Genomic DNA, 23,126 nt, shown 5'->3' on the forward strand with positions numbered 1-23,126 from the left:
AAAAAAAAAAAAAAAAGCTTTTGGAAGTATTAAACAGGCAAAGGAGATCCACCCTAAATATAATGTAAATGTTGTCTTTAAAAAATAGTAGATCAGAACAAATTTTATAATTCCAGGAAATTTTTTTGAAATAAAAATATTGAGTTTACAGATTGAAGTAGCACACCATGTGCCTGAGAAAATGGACTCAGAGCAGTCAGTGCTGAGACAAATCCTAGTAAAATTATTGAAATGTGAAGATTAAAAAGAAATTACTTTGTCAGGCAAATCAGTCAAGATACCTGTAACAGAAAGAACTAGGTACAAATCAGATTCTTCCATGGCATCATTTAAAACTAGGAACAGTAGAGCAATACCTGTAAGATCTTCAAGGGGGAAAGTGTAAGCAAAGATTGATAACCAGCAATGGTATCTTTCTGAATAGAGGCTACAGAAAAACAGAACGGGACATTTAACTCAGGGAGTATTTTTATCATGAGTGCTTTGGAGGAAACATCTAGGCAACAAAGTCCAGCCAACTGCGAGATGTGAAAAGACTGTACATGAAATGTATTTAACTACAGAACTAAAATGAGTAATTATTTTTTCCAAATCTTGAAAGTATGATGTTAGTATTTTAATAGGGATAGCACTGAATCTGTAGATTGCTTTGGGAAGTATAGACATTTTAACAATGTTGATTCTTCCCAGCCATGAGCATGGTATCCTCTTCCATTTGTTAATATCTTCCGCTATTTCTTTTCTTAAGTTTTCATAATTTTCTTTATAGAGGTCTTTCACCTCTTTTGTTAGGTATATTCCTAGGTATTTCATTTTCTTTGAAGCTACTGTGAAGGGAATTGTGTCCTTAATTAGCTTCTCATCTTGATAGTTATTGGCATATACAAAGGCTTCTGATTTGTGACATTGATTTTACATCCTGAGACATTACTGTATTTTTTGTTCAATTCCAGGAGTCTTGTGGTTGAGTATTTGGGGTTCTCTAAGTATAAGATCATATTGTCAGCAAAGAGCAAGAGTTTGACCTCCTCTGCTCCCATTTGGATGCCCTTTATTACCTTCTCTTGCCTGGTTGTATTGGCTAGAACTTCTAGCACGGTGTTGAATAGTAGTTATGACAGAGGACAACGTTATCTGGTTCCAATTTTAAGTGGAAAAGCTCTCAGTTTACTCCATTCAGTATAATATTAGCCATGGGTTTGTCTTAGATGGCATCAATCAGCTTAAGAAATATGCCACCTATAGGCATAGGAGCAGAGTTCTAATTTAAAAATAATGGTGAATTTTATTGAATGTTTTTTCTGCATCTATTGAAAGGATCTTTGGTTTTGTTTCTGTTGATATGATGAATTATGTTTATAGACTCGTGTATGTTAAACCAGCCTTGCATCCCTGGGATGAAACCTACTCAATCATGATGAATAAATTTTTTAATGTGTAGCTATAATCTATTGGATAGGATTTTATTGAGAATTTTTGCATCTATAGTGAAACTGGTCTGACTTTCTCCTTTTAGTTGGGTCTTTTCCTGGTTTTGGTATCAGGGTGATGTTTGCTTCGTAGAACATATTGGGGAAGATTCTTTACTTCTCAATTTTTTGGAATAATTTCTGCAGTATAGGTATAAGCTATTCTTTGAAGGTTTGATAGAATTCTGGTGTGAAGCCATCTGGACCAGGGCTTTTTCAAAGCCAGAGGCATCAGCCTACCAGACTTTAGGCTGTAATACAACACCATAGTTATCAAAACAGCTTGGTATTGGCACAAAAATAGAGCCATAAATATCTGGAACCAAATAGAAAACCATGAAATAAAACAAACATCTTACAGCCACCAATCTTTGATAAACCAAACAAGAACATACACTGGGGGAAAGAATCCCTATTCAATAAAAAAGGGATTTATTGAACCCCTCTTCAGTAAATTCAAGAACTGGATAACCAAATGTAAAAGACTGAAACTGGACACGCACCTTTCTCCACTCACTAAGTTGATTCAAGATAGATAAAAGGTCTAAATCTAAAGCATGAAATGATAAAAATCCTCAAAGAAACTGTGGGGAAACACTTGAAGTTATCAGACTGGGGAAAGACTTTATGAAGAAGACTTCAGTGGCAATTGCAACGACAACAAAAATAAACCAATGAGACTTAATTAAATTGAATAGCTTCTGTACAGTTAAGGAGACAACAACCAAAGCAAATAGACAACCATCAGACTAGAATCTACAGAGAACTCAAATTAATCAACGTAAAAAAGTCAACAATCCCCTTATATCAATGAGCAAGAGAGAACAGAACCTTCTCTAAAGAAAACAGACAAACAGATAACAAATATATCAAAAATGCTCATTATCCCTGATCATCAGAGAAATACAAATCAAAACCACCCTAAAATATCATCTAACCCCAGTCAGAATGGCCTGCATCACAAAATCTCAAAGCTGCAGGTGCTGGCGTGGATGTGGAAAGAAGGGAACACTTTTACACTGCTAGTGGGATACAAACTATACAACCTTTTTGGAAGGAAGTATGGAGAAGCCTCAAAGAACTCAAACTACACCTGCCATTTGATCCTGTAATCCCATTACTGAGCATCTACCCAGAAGAAAAAAGATCATTTTATCACAAGGACATTTGTACTAGACTGTTTATTGCAGCTCGATTTACAATCGCCGAACTGTGGAAACAACCTAAATGCCCACCAATCCAGAAATGGATTAACAAGCTGTGGTATATGTATACCATGGAATACTATTCAGCCTTTAAAGAAGATGGAGACTTTACATCTTTTGTATTAACCTGGATGGAAGTGGAACACATTCTTCTTAATAAAGCATCATAAGAATGGAGAAGCAAGAATCCAATGTACTCAATTCTGATATGAGGACAACTTATGACCTAGTAATGGTGGACAGTTGGGGAATAGGGAAGTGGAGAGAGGGTAGGAAGGAGGGGGAGGGGGTCACAGTGTGTGACACACCTCTTGGAGATGGGACAAGAGAGATTTTTCCTAACAAATACAATCAGTGTAACCAGTCTGTGTACCTCAATGAATCCTCAACAATTAAATATATTTATATACACACACACATACAGACTTCATGTTAAGCAATGGCCTACATAGTTATATTCCCCCAAAGAAGTATCTGTCCAAAAGGACATCCTCAAGAATTTCATTTGCAGCACTGTTTATAATACTAAAGGAAAAAAACCCCCACAAACACTGAAACAACCTAAATGTCCATCGAAGTCTAAAAACATGCAAAACTATACTATACAATGTTTATGGACAAATCTATTGTTAAAATTAGGACTGCCTACCTTATCTGCAGGGCTTAGTGTAAAAATAAAATGTGGCACTGTAATGTATTTCCCAAGTGCTGCTTGACCCAGTTTTGAGTCATGACTAAAATCCTCCATTTCCCTTCCCTTATCAGAGTCTCCCTCTCCAGGACCACCGTGCATACACCCCCAAGCATTTTCCTCATATAGTTTCAACTCACTGGGGCTCAATAGCAGACAAGTAGGCACAGCTCTACAGCAGGTGAAATTACTGGAATTAGCCAATCCACAAGGAAGCGGAGGAGGGGGACCCAGCTACCCCACCCTGCTTGCCTGCCTTTTACAGCTCCAGCTGGCTGCTACCCTTTCCCTGGGGGCAACCCTCTGTGTGGCCCTATGTGGCATCCTTCCCTCATTTGCAGCTGTAAGTAAAAAAGAGTTCTGCCACTCCTCTCCAAGTGTCAGTGTTAAGTCTCATCAGCAGAAGATTTTCTAAGTCTTATAAAACAAGGGGCATTTGCTGTGTTCAAAATTTATTAACAGTTCAAAACAGTGACAGCAGAGCATTAAACCAACGTAGGGCTCTTGCAAATACAGGCCCTGTACAACTGCACGGGTCAGATGCTTCTAATGCTGGCCTGGTAAAAACTTTGAAACACACACATCATTCATAAACACTAAACTCTGAATAATATTTAGCTATAGGGAACGAGGGGGGAGAATGGGATTAGCAAGAACTGAGGGTTTCCACTACACCTAGGATCCTTTATTTTGTTAAAATAAAAAATAAATTGGAACCAAATATAGAGTAACATTAAGATTTGATAAGGTTGGGTGGGGGATGAAGGAGTATTTGTCAAATTTTCTGACCGCTTGAACTATTCGCTTTTTTAAGATTTTAATACAATAACATTCACATAGAGAAGAGTTTGCAATTAAAACCTAGAACAGTATTGAAAAAGCTTTAGGATATACTTTAGAGTACATAAGTCTTATGCCAGAGTCTGGAAGCAAATTAAAAATTAAGAAAAATTAGTTTGGAAGTTTTAAAACAGAAAATAAAATGGTGTTGCCAGGGGCTGATGGTGGAGAGAAGGGGGTAGTTGCTGTTGAGTGGGTATGAAGTTTCAGTTATGTAAGATGAAAAGGTCCAGCAACACTGTGCTTCTACCTAACGACAGTGTACTGTACACTTATAAATCTGCTAAGAAGGTAGATCTAATGGTATGTGTGTTTTGCTATGATAAAAAAGAATCCACTTTAGAGATTAGCGTATGTCCCTAAGCTTCACTTTTCCCAACTTTTAAATTGTATCAATATTAACTAAGTGTATTTCTTAGCATTATAATGAGAATTCAAGAATACAGAATCAGGTGGGCTCAGGGACACTTCTAAAAGAAACCTCATGATGGCTTTCCCAAGGGGAACCTCAAATTTGGCTCAAACTTGTGTTGCTTAGTGATGATGGTACTGGAAAAACTACACTTGTGAAGCATCATTTCACCAGTGAATTTGAGGACCATGTAGCCATCGTGGGTATTGAGGCCAAGCCCCTCGAGTTCCACAACACAGAGCCTATTAAGTGCAATATATGCGATGTAGCTGGGTACAAGAAATTTGGTGAGCTCAGAGATGGCTTTATACCCAAGCCTAGTGTGCCGCTGTAATGGGTGGAATTTGGTGAGCTCAGAGGTGGCTTTATACCCAAGCCTAGTGTGCCGCTGTAACGGGTGGTGTAACACAGAGGTACAGAATGCACCTGTGCGCCTGTATGATCTGGTATGAGTGTATAAAAACATCCTTATCACATTATGTGGACAACAAAGTGGGTATTCAGGACAGAGAAAAGCAGCAGAAATCTATTATCTTTGCCTAAAAGAAGAATAATGTTTAGTACTATGATGTTTTTGTCAAAAGTAGCTACAACTTCACAAAGCTACAATTTTCCTCTGGCTCTCTAGAAAAATCACTGGAAACCATAGCTTGAAGTCTGCAGCTAACCTGCTCTTGCTCCACCAGAGGTTACCCTGGACCTAGCTTTGGCAGCCCAGTATGAACGTGATTTAGAACTTGTTCTCCCCAATCAAGATGATCACCTGTGAGAAAATGAAGCTTCAGCCTAGCATCCAAAGTCCAGTTTTATAGGCAATTGTCTTGCGATGTAGCAGTGCCACGTGTTTGCCACTTTATTATATAGCCAAGCAGAATATGTGCTGCATTTTGGGGATGCTGAAGGAGATGGATGGGTTTCGGAGTGAATGTGGCAGTTAAAAAACTTCCTCTTTTTGGCCTGCATATTTAGCTATTTTGGAAGTAAGTGGTTTCCTTCCTGAGTTTCAAACACTATATAAGACTGCTACAATCCCAGCACAATAGTTAATGGTGAAATGTTTGACACTGTCATGCCCAATCCTTTTTGTTTACAATCAGAATAAGTTGGCCTTTCGAATGTCTTTTTGAAAAGAGCAATTAAAATATGTAGGTTAACCACTTAATATAGTATCAATGTTTACCATCAGTATTTATTATCATCGCATCAATGAAAAGGATAGGAAAGTAGAGATTGTTACAAACAAAAACCAAACAAAACCAAGAGAGAGAATACACCTTATTGTGACATAAAGTACAATGAAAGCTGAATCCAAATAAATTACTAATATCTTATAAAAACTAAAAAGACACATCTACTTGTTCATGTGCTTGTTCTTGATGAAATTGAGATTCATTATTTATCTATATAATTTCTACCACCTATTCATTTCTTACGTATTTTTCTCTTTTAAACAGCAACATTAACTGTCCTCTAAAGACTTAAGAATATTCCTTAGACTGAAGATTTGTGAGAGAATATATAAGTAAGCCTGCTTGATCCGAATAAGCTTTAGTAGATTAACAGCCCTCTTCTGTTGACTTGAAGTCACTATTCTTTGATAAGTGCAAGTGCAAAGAATGCAAGAGATCATTTTTAATATTGCTGGTCACATGCCTGGCAGTACCACGGACCAATGACCGGCTGGCAGATTACAGAGAAATGGGTCTCATCTTGTAAACCACAATCTCATCAACCACACAAGCCTCTCCAGAGGTTTGACTAGGGAGGAGGTGCTAACGGAGAACAGAGTCTCTTCTGTTTGCTGCGTGGGTCATGTCACACCCTCCCCTTCTGCAGGGCTGCCTGCCTGGAGCTGACCTGCATCACCACTGCAACACCAGGCTTCCTCCCCTGTCGTGGCTGGCAGCATCCAGGCAGTTTTAGCCAAGTGGGGAGAGTAGGAGGAGGGAGACACGGAGGTCAGTATTTGTGCCCTGCCCTGCCCTGCCCTCCCAGTTTGCAGTGGAGACACTGGCATCTCTGCTTGAGCTGAAGTTCCTGAGCCCCCCTCCTTGGAGCTCCCAGCTCCCTGTCTCTGCTGTTCAAGTTCAGAGGTAGAGATGGCCTCCCCACAATTCCTAGCCTCAAGCGCTGCGCTGGTTGTTTCCCTGAAAACTGTCCATACCATTATTGGGCTCTTCTCAGGTCACCCAAATTGAAGGCCCCCTGGATATCCTGCTGGAACAGGAAGGAAGATAAGTACAATATCAAAATGAGGAAGAGACACTTGCATAAACGTTAAATGCCCCATAGGTGCCACCCCCACCATGGTGAATGCCTTTATTTTAGTAGGGGGGAAAAAAAGCTACATTAAGTAAATGTTATACAACTAAATGTGTAGACTAAATTATTATGAATACCATCACTGTAATTATTCCATGCTTCTGAGATAAGTTTGCATTTTACAGAGTGCTTTTTGCCCAGTCTCTAAATCATTAAGTCACCTACCCTCCCACCTTGAACACACACAAGAAGTTTAGTCCTTGAGGAGATGAAGAAACTGAGCCCTGGCCCAAAATGATGAAATGATCTGAGGCATGAGGGTTTTACAGGAGCCCCTAGGAGGTCACAGAAGGACTCCTGTATGAGATTTAAACTCACCATACAGATTTCTAATGGCCTAAAGGACATTTCTATTTGACCAGAACTTCTACCCATAAACTTTAATAAGCCTGACTTAACACCTCTGTTAGCTCAGTAAGGTAAACAATGGCTTTCACTGCCTGATAATCTATGCTGTGGGTGGTAAGTGGAAATTAATAATCTCCCACACTGGAAATTCTGCACCCCTGTCATTCTCGCTTCCAATCACACATTCTGCATCTAGGGGAGTCTTCCAGAAGGAAGCTAATCCCTAAATTTTTTGTTTTCTTTCTTTCTGACTAGAGCTCAAAGCGCCCCCCTGTGTATAAAGTGGAAATAAGTACCCACTCTTGCCATTATTACCAAGGTAAGGTTGCGTGTGCTTATTTTTCCAACAAAAATACATAATTTTGGTGACACTTTTTAAAACTAAAATTCTTAAAAAATTGTTGTTCTGTTGGTATCACTGGTTTTGATTCAAGCATGTGTTCTGTCCATAGCTGGAGTTGGAAGATCTCAGGATCTCAAGTCCAAAACACAAGTCTTATTTTATTCTAAACTGAAAATTCAGAGGCCCAAATATCCAGATGATGCCCTCACCTTAAAAATAATTATAATCTGAGATTTAAAATTGTTACTAGAATGTTGAAGCACATGACAACATATTGTTCTTTTAGGCTGTGCAAGCATCAAGTTTATTTTATCTTTTAGAAGGAGGGATTGAGGGAGGGGAAGAGAGTGGGGAAAAATTGAAAGAAAGGAGATTAGGGAGGTGACATGGCATCCTGAAGAGAAAGAATGCCTGCCTTGAGAACACATTTTGACAAATTTTACCAGCTCTCACTGTGGACGTCAAAAAGAGCTTTCACCTAAATTAATTTTGCCTGAGACATCTCCCTTCTGCAGCAAACAGTACCCCTGAGTTGTTGCTGTTGTTGTCATTATTTTAATGAACCTTAGAAAGTCCTCCATTTTTGAAAGGATTGTCAGACAAATTCAGTCTAACAAACTGCAAGGGACCTCACTTGTCCGTCAATGAAGATTTGACTAAGGTAAGGCTTTTAAATAGAACTTTCAAGCAAATTCCTATAAATGTTCAAGTGATTAAAATAATTTATACATTTACTTACTGAGGAAGCTATCCATCACATTTCTAAAATTACAACTTTGGAAAACAAGGAACACCCATATGGAATTTGGTTTTGAATGAAAATATTGTTAACTGGTCATATTTTTATAGTTGGAGGACAATTTTTACTTTGATTTAATTTAAAAGAATAAACTATCTGATTGTTGTGATAAGGATTTAAGTTACATAGTCCTACATTCTCATCTATTTATTGTGTTGTAGTGTCCTCCAATGGATATTCTTGATAGCACTGGTACCACAGAATCAATTTGGCTCTGAGCATCACCAGGAGGCTGGATGGTATATGATGTTGGTGAGAAAATAACCCCAGAAAGGAACCCAGTTCTACTCTGAGCTGAAATCAAGGAACAATGGGCACATCTGAAAATCATTCTCCTTCATAGAAAATGAATTTCAGAGTTATCCTATCATTTCTCTTTTCTTCTTATCATATTGAACAATCTTGAAAGTGGTGGGCTCATTTATATGAAAGTTACTGTTGAACAATGTAGAGTATGACTTGGTGGATTTACAGGAATGTGGCACAGTGATAGACTTTGGATAACAAAACACAATTAATATTCCTTTTTGTTGTTGTTATTGTTTTATTTTTTGAAACAGAATCTTGGTCTATCATGTGGGCTAGAGTGCTATGGCCTCACCCTGTCTCAAACATCTGGGCGCAAGTGATCCTCCCTCCTGGGGTTCCCAAAGTTCTGGGATTACAGGTATGAGCCATTATACATGGCCCACAATTAATATTTTCTTATTAGCCTAGAGAACCACAGGAAATATTCAAGAGCAATGAAGTTTGACCCAAAAGCAGTTTGTTATGCAATATAAGATAAATAATAAAACCACATTACTTAATGTTAATGGATAATCCATCTGAATTATTAAGTATGAATTGGAACATGTACTTTAAGGAACAATGCTTTTGTATTTTCATGATTACAATTAGGATGTAATTTCACTAGATAACCAAATAAATATAACAAAACTCAAGATTGTATACAGGGGGAATCTAGAAACCACATGTCCCAAATTTTCTTGTTATTTTCATTTTTAATAGCTTCTCCTACTCTCACATCAGATGTTGAATCCTGTATTAGATCAAGTGTCCTAAATTTGATCCAGAAAATATTGTGATTCAAACTGTGGGTGAAAGTAAGGAGCATCTGATAAAGAACTTGGGTCTGTTAGACATGTAAGAATAACTCCTTGAATAGGTGAGAATATGGACTCTAACTCACTTCACCATAGAGCTAGAAAACAACTAAAATATTATATTATCTGATATTTCCCAGGTGTATATGTTTCCCTAATGCATATGATTTCAGGCATGCATATCTGATATTTCATAGGTGTATAGCATATAACCTAACATTATTATAGTGCTATAAACCATTTAAAATAATTATATAACACCATAACCTTTAAAACTTGAAATATTCATAAATATCCATAAGGCACCTTCTGTAGAGACAATGCTTTGGGTGTGAGTCTCTCACCTATTCCCATTTCATGGGAATTCTAAAAATCTACCGTTATGTCTACAAAACAGGGGATCTAAGCATTGAATGGCAAACAGATATTTTAATAAAATGATGAATCATAGCTTTCAAGAAATTCCAATAATCAGGTGTTAATTTCTGATTATGAATAAAGTTGTCTTTGGTATCTCTGGGGAGTTAGTTGGAACCCAGTCCTGCAGGACCCTCTGCAGATAGCAAAATCTGGAGATGCCAAAGTCCCCATGTACTTTAAATCACCCCTAGATTACTTATACCTAATACAATGTAAATGCTATATAAATAGGTGTTGGATTGTTTAGAGAATGACAAGAAAAAGTCTATATATGTTCAGTACAGATGCAATTATCCACTTTTTTCTCAATTTTTTCTTTTTTTGAGACACAGTCTCACTATGTTGCCCTCAGTAGAGTGCTATAGTGTCACAGCTCACAGCAACCTCCAACTCTTGGGCTTAAGTGATTCTCTTGCCTCAGCCTCCCAAGTAGCTGGGACTACAGGTGCCTGCCACAACGCCTGGCTATTTTTTGTTGTTGTTGTTGCAGCTGTCATTGTTGTTTAGCTGACCTGGGCTGGGTTCAAACCCGCCATCCTTGGTACATGCAGCCAATGCCATCACCACTGTGCTACGAGGGCTGAGCTTTTCCCAAATGTTTTTAATCCAAAGTGTGCAGAACCCATGGATACAGTGGGAAAACTGTACTATATACTGAATTAAAATCAGATAACTCCTATTGCATATCTTAAAAGCAAGTAACAACTATCAGTAAGATGAATGAAAATATGAACATTTATGGACTTGCCTATACATTTTCATGAGAATCTGATTACAGATCTAAATATACGTCTATGAGTCCCACTGAACTATCCCATTAAGTAGATAGTAAGTCGCTTGTCATTGACAAACACTGACAAACATAGAGCACAGAACATATGAAAGTGCATGCATCCAAGTGCGCCCACATAGTGACTACGAAATTGAAAAAGGCTGTACCAGTTATTACCTGACACTGCAGAACATAGCATCTCCTGAAAAAACCTACACTAAGTTTTTTGGAGCCCATGTAAGATAACCAACAGAAGTAGAATAACGAATATATTCCTAAATGCACCATACCAATATCTCTAATTGTTCATTTTCTATTACCAAGATGGTTGAGGTGCTTTTTCTGCCATGAGGTGATACTCACCTCTGGGGCAGCTTATATGCAGAATTGCTCAAGGTAGGTGGCTTGGAAGCAGGTATTTGAGTTCCCAAAAGTTTTGGAGTAACTTTCGCCCACTCTGTCATTACCATTTGTAACCATGGTCTTCCGGTGATGCTTTCGAGTACAGAAGTTTATAACTTTTGGAGACTACAGCTGATCTCTCTGCTAAGTGGCCTAACTATTTGGACATCCTTCTCTATCCTTCAGATCAATAAACGCTGTTTGACTCATCCACAAATTGTCTGAGTTCTCCATTAACCTGAATCTAGTATTCTCATTTATAAAGGCAATTAATCCAAATACAACTAAAATCTGTCTAATAAAAGTCATTATGTAATTTATTATGAATACTCCGTTTCCTGAGATGATTACATTCACTCTGGTGACTCAATAATCATACATCTAGTTAGAAAAGCCACAGCTCCAAACAGCCAACTGGTAACTGGGCATTTCAGCATGATTATCTTGGTAGTGTGACTACCTGTTCCATTCCGGGGACTAGGCTGCCAAGCAGACACACTGGGGCATGTTTGTGCCATAGTAGTGGAAGAAACTTAAGAAAGCAAGCCAAAACATGCAAAGAAGTCCATGTCCAAGCAAGTTACATGGCCAATCCCAAAGTTGAGGGTCAGGGAAATGCATTCCGCCCATCATAAAGTGAGAGCAAGAATGTAGATATATAAAACTACTACAGGGAACTAAAAACGTAGTATAAATGACCTGAGCTGGCATGGTCACCCAGGCAAACAAGAAAGAGAACTTTATTAGGAGATAGAAGACCTGGATCTAAGTCCTGTTCCCTCACTCTCTATTTCAGCAAGGTAACCTCTCTGGTCCCAAAGGTAAGGAACAAGTAGAATGATTTATGAAGACTTATGCAATCCCAATTATTCTCTGGGCTCTTTATCTCTCATTTCAAATTAATTGCTTCTCCCATAATGCACATGGCTTTCAAAAGTTATGAGTCTGCTTCTCAGGATCAATAAATTAATCCTTGCCTTCTATAGCTAAGCAGTGACTCATTCCCATTAATAGCTCCCTTACAATATATTTTCTTTGTTATTTATATTTTTAATTTTATTTTTTATTAAGTTGGAAACAAGATCTTGATGTGTTTCTCAGGCTGTATTTGAATTCCTGGCCTCAAATGATCCTCCCACCTCAACCTCCAGAGTAGCTACAACTACAGGCGTGCACCACTGCATCAGACCTTATAGTTTATTTTCTCTAGGCACCTACACTTGGCCCTCTCATATACTTCTTCCTGTCCTTGATCTTCACCCTTAATCCTTAATTGTTGAAAGAATGTCCTGGTAGGTCTTATAATTCTTATACTATTTAGCCTAATTAATTTTACCTAAAATATTCCTTAATCAAGGCCACATCTAAACCTTGAGTGAATCTCTCTCTATCATTTCTTAAAGGTTTAAATTCATTAGTCTACCATTCAAATATCTCTAAACCCTCCTCTGATTTCCTTTTGTTATTCACCCAATCCACTTCATGAGAAGAAAAAAATAAACCCTACAAGTACACTGACCTTCTATTATTAAGAATAACTTGAAAAGAAAGCAAAGGGTGAATATCATGTCCTTTAATGTAATTTGGAATCATTGGTTAAAAAGTCCACCCACATAGAGATGCATGGGAAAATTAATTTAGGTAAAAGCTTTGATGAGAGAATACATTTACATCCATGGTGAGAGTTGGTGAACTTTAAATAAAGACCTAGATGTAGTGAAGTCATATGTTGACATGTAGATTTTCATCCACTTGAAAAGATAACCCCAAAGTTATAGGTCATTGCCATGTAGGAAACTATTTGGGTTTGTGTCTAATACAGTAATTACATCCCAAGTTTTATTAAATTTCTAAAGATCTCTAGATCCTTAGATGCTCTTAGAACCAGCCACACCACCATACTAATTTCCTTATTAGTTAATGAGATGAATGACGTCTTTGACAAGATCTAAAAGTAGACCTTCCATTTAACCCTGCAATCCTATTACTAAATATCTACCCAAAAGAACAAAAATCATGGCTCAGCGCTTGTGGCTCAAGTGGCTCAGGCACCTGCCATATACACCTAAGGTAGTGGGTTCAAATCCAGCCTGGGCCCACCAAAATAACAATGACGGCTGCAACTAAAAAATAGCTGAGCGTTGTGGCGGGCACCTGTGGCCCCAGCTACTTGGGAGGCCAAGGCAAGAGACTCACTTGAGCCCAGAAGTTGGAGGTTGCCGTGAGCTGTGGTGCCACAGCACTCTACCCAGGGGGATAGCTTGAGGCTCTGTCTCAAAAAGAAAAAAAGAACAAAAATCATTTTAACACAAAGACAATTGCACCAGAATGTTTATTGTGGCTCAATCCATAATTACCAAGTCATGGAAGCAACTTAAGTGCCCATCAACTCATGAATGGATCAACAAACTGTGATATATGCATACCGTGGAATACTACTCAGCCATTAAAAATGATGGAGACTTTACATCTTTTACATTTACCTGGATGGAGCTGAAATACATTCTTCTTAGTAAGGTATTGCAAGAATGAAAAAAATAAATATCCAATGTGCTCCATACTAATATGAAATCAATATGTAAATAATTACATGCTTGTAAGAACAATAAAACACTAATATAGTCTAGTTTGGGGAAGGAGGAGAGGGAGGAGGGAGAATAATTGGCAGAAAGAGAGAGGGCATAAGGTGGGATCTCACCTAATGTGCACATTGTGAGGGCGGATAACACATCCCCCTGGGTGAGGGGCTCTTTTACAAATGGAACTTAACTCTGGAAGTGAGAACAATGTAACCTAAAAATTTGTACCCTCATATTAATTTGAAATAAAAAATAGTCTTTGGCATATGTTCATTTTAAATTTGTAAATCAGCTAGGTTTTTAACTTTTTGAAATGTGTACTACTTTAACACTAGTCTCTTTACAAAAGGTTTTGCTCATTCTTCCTTACTTCAAACTGTTGTACCCTATCAAAAATATCTTTCTCTTCTCTATGCTAATCAAAGTTATACCCCTCCTTCAAGTTTTCATTCCAATCCCATTTCCCTTAAAGGACCTTTAAACTGACTGGGTATTTATAGCCTGCATTATTACTTTTGCTACTTTGTGCTTTTATTTATTTTCAAATGTTATTTTGGGTTTTTAACTAGATGAGAGTCCAGGCAACAAGCATGCTGTTGAATTTTAATCATGACAAAATAAAAATGTTTTTAAACACTGTTATTTATAGATACACACAAAAAATGACTATTATATGGCAATTTACAAAACTTTTAGAAAACATTATAATTGATGTCTGTATCTCATAGAGTCCAAAAAGGGGGAAAGGGTAGTTGAACAAGGATCCATCTAACTTCCAAAATATATTAATTATCAAGTTCACTACTTTTTTTAGGCCTGCTTAAATGAAATCTGGCAAGTACTTTAAATAAATACAATCTTTGCAAAGTAAAAAAGGATCGGCACAGATAGAAAGAGAGTGCCAGACACAGGTGCAGAGTCAGTTTTTTGTGAGAAATTCAGTTAGAGACTCACTTGTAAATTTATGTAGCACCAAAGCACTATCATCTCATTATACTACAGCAGTTCCTAGGGTGGGAGCGGGGCAATTTCCTGCTCTCACTTCCCAGTGGGTCTAGGTCGTTCTGCTCATATATTTGTTTACTATACTTCTCCCTAACACCTAAACATTTGGACAGCTCTACCTTGGCACAAAACAATGGGAAAACTTGTTTCTGAATTTCAATATTTTTCTTAAAAATTAAAAAGCCTGAGCAACATAGCAAGATCTTCTCTCAAAAAAAAATCATTTTTATTATTAGTGAGTTGTTTTGTCTGGGAAAATAATTTAAAGACACTGCACGAAACAAAAATTTTTAGAGGCTAAAATTCAATATGTTTTTACTTAATATAGAAAGAAAGAAAAATATCCTTACTCCAAGCCCCTTTTTTTTTTGCCATTTTTGGCCAGGGCTGGGTTTGAACCTGCCACCTCCAGCATATGGGACTGGTGCCCCACCCTTTTGAGCCACAGGCGTCACCCCTTACTCTAAGCCCCTTAGCCAAGTTTTCCATTCTGGAGTCTAGGCTTATGGGTCAATGAAGAGCAATGTAAAATCAGGCTTTGGGAACCAGGAGGTGTGTACAGCTTGTCCCAGACTAGAATAACAGCCTCCTATCCTGTATCCATGGCTTTGTATATTCACTTCCTATTTATTTTCCTGCAGCACCCTCAGAACCTTTCAATCACTACTCACTGATTCCCCCCAAAAAGCTAAATTTCTCATTCTGCCTTTCAAGCCCTTCACAATTAATCCCAGGCTAGCTTTCCTGCTTTTCTTTCTCACCATAATCCTATATAAGTCAAATACTTCAGCTAAACCAATATCCTCCAACATATCCTGTCTCTCCTCCTGTCTATACCTTGTTCCTTGTTCCTGTTCTTCCCTTTGCTTGGCCCTCCTCTCACGGGCCAACTCTATTACTTTGCTAGGATCTACCAATATTCCAGATAATCTTTGAAATCTTTCCTAACCATCCTCATTCAAAGTCCTTTCTTCTATTTTTCAATTCCTGCAGCTCTTTCTTTTGTCTTACTCTGTTTTGTTAATTATCTAATAAGTACATGCATCATCCCCTTTACAAGATAAAGATAGCAACCACATTGAAGATCTTGCTCACTATCTCCACCCTAGTACTCAATAACTACTTCCTAAATGAATTAACTGCAAAGAAATTTGTAAGAATTTTTGTACTTTTTCCTCCATAATAAGACCAAAAAGAAAAAAAATCACACATTTTTAATGAGTCAATTTTGTGAGAATGGTGACAAGTCTATGAAATGTTAGTTAATTCATACCTGCCTCTTGGTTTTAACCTAGGTATGACCCTCTGAAAACATGGTACCTAATCTGGATGATACCAACTTCCTCTTCCAGGAAAACTGTGTAACAGTTTTAATCAAAAACTAAGTTGGGGGGGGATGAAATTGGGGGAGGGAGGGTGATTGGTGGGGTCACCTCTATGGTTTATCCTATAAGGGTACAAGTGAATCTTTCTAAAAGCAGAGTATGAATGTCTTAACTCAATAACTGAGAAAATGACATGAAGGCCATGTTAACCAGTTTGATGAGAGTATTTCAAAATGTATGTGAAAACACCACACTGTACCCCATGATTACATTAAGCTATGATTTAATTAAAAAAAAAAAAACCTAAGTTTGATTGCTTAAGAACTTTCAGAAAAATTCAAGAAGTCAGAGCCTCCGGAACATGTTGGATTTAAGGTTTTAGTGCAAAATGTTTATTAGAAGTGGTCTCAGGAGCAATACTTTGCAGAGAGGGAAGGAAGGGAGACTGGGCAGTGGAAGACGTTAGGCAGCACTGTAGGTGTGATGAAACCCTGATACCCCGAGGAGCTCTGAGGCTGGGATAGCCCTGTTCATCCTATAAGGAACCACACTCCCATACCCATGAATTGATCAATCATTGAATGTGGGCTGCCCAGAGGACGAAGCACCCTTGGGCAAGGTGGCTCTCTTCAATGGGGCGATTCTCAAAGAGGGCTGAAGAGACCTCTCCACAGACAACCTTCCCAGCTGCTGGGAGAATAAACCCTTCTGTTTTATCTAGAGAGTTTGGCCAGCATGGTCCAGCACCCACAACTGGGTCTATTTAATAATACTGTGTTTCCCCAAAAATAAGACCTGCCCAAAAAAATAAGCCCAAGCAGGATTTCTATGCATTTGTTAAATATAAGCCCTACCTCGACAATAAGACCTAATGATGGGGGTGGCTATGCAGTGTATCTGCATAGCCAAGCCAAGCATTTCAGCACAGGAAGAAGACATTCCCTGAAAATAAGCCCTAGTGGGTCTTCTTGAGAAAAAATAAATATGAGACAATGTCTTGTTTCCGGGGAAACACGGTACCACTACACACAGCTAATGTCCTTTTCACCAAGCACTAGGGTGTTTCGTTTGGCTTTGTTTTGCAATACAGACCTTAATTCTATAAGGCAAAGAGCAGTTTGACACTCTTCTATTTCTCATGTAATATTTCTGTCTAAGTCAGAAATAAATATGTATCACAGTGCTTTCCCCTCACTCCAGCAGTTTTTATTCTCAAAACAAATTAAATATGTGTTTGGGCTTCTTCCTTTGCTTTAATGGTCATATTGTAAGAAGAATGATAATAGAAAGATTTATATTTAGAAAGTAATGAGGGAGAAAGGGGAAAATGTGTTCAGAGTCAATTCAGGAGACTTCTTCTTATTACAGATAGGAATGCATCTAAGGCAATATTTTATAGTACAAAGAATTCTGAAGAGTCAGTAAATACCTGGCAATTTTGGACAAACAGGATAATGCAGAGTCCTGCAAGGATTTTTTTTTTTTTTTTTTTTGGTCCCCTTTGGACAAGTTCCCTGATTTTACTGTCTTTCTGTTAGAGTCTGTAAAGTCCTTCACATACATTATTTTACCATTTTACCTAAGATTCTATAAAATAGTCAAAGATAATTTAAAAACTATGTAAAAAATAAATAATAGAAGATAATAAAAATGATAAAAAAAAACTTGTAAAAAAACTATGACCCAAAGAGTTTAAGAGATCTTTTTAAACCGCACACAGCTGTTAAGGAAAAGAGCTATTCCTTAGCCAAGCTGTTCTGAGTGTACTGACATGGCTAACCTCATATCAGCAGGTGTCATCCACGATACTGCTACCCTTCTGAGACTGTCACAAATCATTGGTTAGAAGTAACCTGTGAAGCTTACTGATTCCCTTTGAATGATGATTCCCTTTGATATATAAGAAGGGGCTGTCTGCATAAAAATGTATCTCTTGCTCATTTGTGTTCTGAAATGCCTTCTCCTATAGAAGGGAATTGCTGTAGAAGGAATAATAAGGCTTTGATAAGCCTCTGGGAGTATGTCTGGCATGCGAGTCCCATTTATCAAGAGTCTCCCTGGCACGCTGCACTGCATCAGCCTGCTTCTAAGATCTATGGCCACGTCTCCTCCTTCTCATTTCCCTCTATACGCAGCTCCTCAATTTTGACCTTACCTCTAGAACCCTTTTTCAAGATCGAATTAACCGTATATTATTTCTCCTAAAACTTTTCATCAGCTGTTTGTAGATTCTTACTAACCAAAGCTAGTAAAGCTCAGAGTCTCTTCTCCACCTTGTCCCGCTTGTTACTTTCACCCTTTTGTCCTAATTCTGTGGCCTACCAGTGTTTCATGAGTACAACGTTTCTGACACTTAGAAGACTAAACAGAACAGCAATGAGAAAATGTATCAATTAGTGACTACAAAACCCAATCCACAAATCACTTATGATGGAGGAACAGAAGCCAGATAAGGCTGGCAACAGCACTCACCAATCCAGAGCATGGCAACATTTCTAAAAATACTTTGGTCATATTTTGCACACAACAGCATTTGTAGGAAATGGTAAGATGACAGAGAAAAATAGATAGTTAGCCAACAAACTCCAATTAGTCATAATAAACCACAGACCTTGTCATAGTGTACATTAGAGTAAGAAATTCTCAGAAATTCAACTGAATATCCTTTCCTAAACTGGAGGTGTACACTGCTTGCTTATAGAAGACTAAAAATAAATCTTAAAGGGCCTCTGATGTTGTTGCTAAAAGAGAAGAAAGCTGATTTTTTAACAAACTGATTCCAAAATACAGTCAAACAAACAGACGCTACTTTTAATAAGGAAAAGTTATGTAGAAGGCTGTACAATAGGCAAGTTTAATGAAACTGATTTCAAAATAACACACATAAAAAGTAATCTCCCCTTTGTATCTCATTTAGGGCAATTGTGCCTATGGTATAGTTTTGGTCCAGAATATTTTGTAACTCTTTTTCAAGAACTATCATCAGAGCAAGTGACCATAACTACCAAACAATCACTGAGCTCTTAGAATGTGCCGTGCACTAAACAAGCCACTTCGCAGTCTTTCAGCTGAAGTAGGTATTGTTGGCCCCACGTTCCAGATAAGAAAAACTGAGTTTCAGGCTCCAAGTGAAGCCACTAGTATTTGCACATAAGTCCATCTCCTTCCAAATCACCTCACTGCATGGTCACATAGGGCCCATAGTGAAGTCAATCAAATCTGTGACTTTGTTGTCAAATCTATGTTGCTAACAGTTTTACCACCCTGTGTAGAGGGCCCACAATTTTCCGAGCACTATTGCAGGGATACTAAGTAAAAGATAAATCATTAGAAGACAAGACACAGGCCCTCAAAGGGATCATAAGCCAGTGAAACTGGTTCTGATTAATAGCAGGCTCATTCCAAAGGACAAATCCACCTGCAGAGGGTAAAGCTTTGCCACCTCTGGAGATTGTTTCAAAACTAAGGGGAGGGAAATTTTATGGGAGCAAATGTTCAAAAGACAGTGCCTCAAAAAATATACTGAGGAGCAGGCTCGGCGTCCATAGCTCAAGGAGTAGGCGCCAGCCACATACTGCTAAAGAACCATGACAACTGCAACCAAAAACTAGCCAGGTGTTGTGGTGGGCACCTGTTGTCCCAGTTACTTGGGAGGCTGAGGCAAGAGAATCACTTAAGCCCAAGAGTTTGAGGTTGCTTGAGCTGTGATGCCACAGCACTCTATCGAGGGGGCAACATAGTAAGACTCTGTCTCCAAAAAAAATAAATTAAATTAAAAAATATATACATATATACTAAGGAGCAAAACTGCTATCACAATTACTGTAGGGTCTCCCAGGGTGAATACTTAAGGAGGACCAGACTCACTTCAAGTTCTGCCATATTTGCAGGAGGCCTATTACTTCATCGTCACCACTTTTGGTTTATGACAGTAACTTTGAAAGCATTTTGAGGTCATGAATGCATCCTTTATTAACCAAATTTATGAACTAAATTGCTCATAGATTTCCTTGTGATTTTATTTACTCAAGTACTAAGTGCAAGCTGGGCCCACTTGTTAAAGTTATATTTCCCTTTTGCAGATGTTTAATTATAGACCATTACTTCAAATGCATACTAAATACTGATCAGTGCATACATATCCCACAAGGAAGTAACGACACATTATTGGTTTGATACAAGTTATAAAATTATATAAGCTGTTATTAAGACTTTCCCTTTTTAAGCACAATGTAAGACAAACAGGTTTTAATATAATAAACCTATTGATCTAGCAATTATTTTAAAATTTTCACCCATTTGCAACACAGACTTTTGGTAATGGAGCCCAAATGGGTAGAATCACCCCCTAGAAGAATGACCATAAAAGGATTTGAGTAGAAACTGACTTCAAGTTTATGCATTCACCTTCTCACACTCTTAAAGAAAAATAGTTTTACAAAACCAACAACACTTCCCAGAATTGTTGCAGAAGATCACAGAAATATCTCTCTTCTGAAATTAGAAAAATTCTGGGAACTTCCTATTTTTGCATGAATGTAGATTTTTGATGTCTAAAGAAAAATCAGGAAGTAATATTGACACAAATGGATTTGCAAAACTAACAAACAAAATAGTAAGGCAAAGTTTAAAATAACTCCAAGGTAGGGGCTATGCACATTTCACTGTGAAATGTTTGTGGATTTGTCCGAGATTTTAAAATTTATCAATTCTAACAGCCCCAGGTCAGGGGATAAGTCCTCTATTTTCATTTTCAGTTTCCCTATAAAAGTTGACCTTTTCAATAAGAATCAGTCAGTAAAATCTTTATTGCTGGGAAATCAATCATAATTACTTATTCCCTAAGGTCACTCAAAAGAATGACTCAAACTAAAAGTAAATACACTTACATGAATAACAGAAAGCTATTGAAACTTGGAGAACTAAATTCTCAAGTTTTAATACTCCTGATGGAGCCCTCCATTTTAATAACCTTTTGCAAATTACTGAAATCCAGTACAATTTAAGAATGATTAAGTATGTTCTTTTAAAGTAAAAAGACTTACAACAAGAACAATAAAAAGTCAAGTAATCTTATAATTTTTTTAAAGAATAGTTATTTACATTTTGTAGTTTGCCCAGCATTTCCACACGTAACCTGATTTACACTACATTCCTTGGGTAAATATTTTATCCCATTTTACAGATGAAACTAAAATAAAAGAGAGTATAACTTATTCAGGTTCACGTGATTTCAAAATGTATCAAGAACTGAAAATTAAACAGCCTCCAACTAACAATACTGGCTCAGTGTGAAATCTCTGGTATTGCTTCTATCTGGTTGTTAAATGCTAATATCTCCCCTATGGAGGGACCCAGAGTCAACAGATTTATTCAGAGAATTTTAGTAGCAGTTTCTCTGGATCTGCAGAGGTTAGAGGAAGCCAAAGACAAGAGAGCAAAAATCTCAGAAAGAAAGGGGCCCTGAGGAACATAATGTCTTGGTACAAGGAAGGAGAACTAGGAAAAAATGTGCCCAGGGAAAATCTCCCTATTGGCACAGTGATGAAAGAAGCCAAAAGATAGTCGTGCCACTATTCAACTTCAATTTTCTTGCCGAATCATGAGATCATCCCCTACAGTTGCCCAGAGTTCAAAAACTGGTTTATGGCAACGTATTACTGGTGTTTGGGGAAATAGAAGCAAGGGAAGTTCCTTGGCTGGAAAAATAATGGAATCACTATAAGGACAGAGGCAACAGTGTAAACTACAGCACAAAATTACACTGCTGAAGAGATCAGTGAACTTAAAGACAGAGCAACAGATACTGTGAAAATGAAACCCAGAGAAAAAGGACAATTCAGGACAGAAAGAAACAGCTCTGGGGCAATTTCAAATGGCCTCATAAACATGCAATCAGTGTCCTGACAGGAGAAGAGAGAGAGAGAAGACAGAAAAATATATTTGGAGGCATAATGGCAAGAAATTCCCAAATTTAATGAAAGCTACATATTCAAAGATCTAAGAAGGACATCAAACCTCAAGCACAAGGAACATGACGAAAGTTACATGGGGGTAAACAACAGCATATTAGATCAAAACCTAATGAAAAGAAAATCTTTTTTTATTTGTTTTTTTTGACTATTTTTTTTTTCAAATTAATATGAGGGTACAAGTTTTTAGTTTACATTGTTCTCACTTCCAGGGTTAAGTTCCCTTTGTATAACAGCCCGTCACCCAGGGGGCGTGTCACACACCCTCACAATGTGCACATTACGTGAGATCCCGCCTCATGCCTCCCTCCTTCTGACAAACATCCTTCTCCCCTCCCCTCTCCCTTCTATCCCCAAACTGGAATTTATTAGTGTTCTATTGTTCTTATGAGCATGTAATTGTTTATATATTGATTTCATACCAGTATGGAATACATTAGATATTTATTTTTCCATTCTTGCAATACTTTACTAAGAAGAATGTATATCAACTCCATCCAGGTAAATGTAAAAGATGTAAAGTCTCCATCTTTTTTAATGTCTGAATAGTATTCCATGGTATACCTATATCACTTGAAGGCAGATTGTAATGAGCTATAGATATATACTATAAACTCTAAAAAAAACTATTAAAACAAGAGTTACATTAAGAAGGCATCAAGGAAGGTAAAATGGAACCATAAAAATACCTTAAATTAATTCAAAAGAAGGCAGAATTAATACAATTAATTCAAAAGGAGGAACAAGGAAAAATGAAGACAAATAGAAAACAAATAGTCTGATGACAGATTAAAACTGAATTGGAATGAGAAAATTAGTAATATAATACCTAATAATACTAATAAAAAATAATATTAATAATACTGAAACAATTAGTAATATAATACCTATAATACTGCTTATATAATACCTAAAAAGACAAATTTATAGCAACAACTGCCTATAATAGAAAAAAGTCTCAAACTCACAATCAAAGCTTCTGCTTTAAGAAATTAGCAAAAAAGGAACAAACTAAATATATAGTAAATATAACAAAGGGAAAAAATAATGATCAAAGTAGAAATCAATGAAATAAAACGGGGAAAACAAAAGAGAAAAAATCAATAAAACTGATAG

Source organism: Otolemur garnettii, unplaced genomic scaffold (genome assembly GCF_000181295.1).
Source record: "Otolemur garnettii isolate 467f Iridium unplaced genomic scaffold, OtoGar3 scaffold00002, whole genome shotgun sequence".
NCBI classification, from domain to species: Eukaryota; Metazoa; Chordata; class Mammalia; order Primates; family Galagidae; genus Otolemur; species Otolemur garnettii.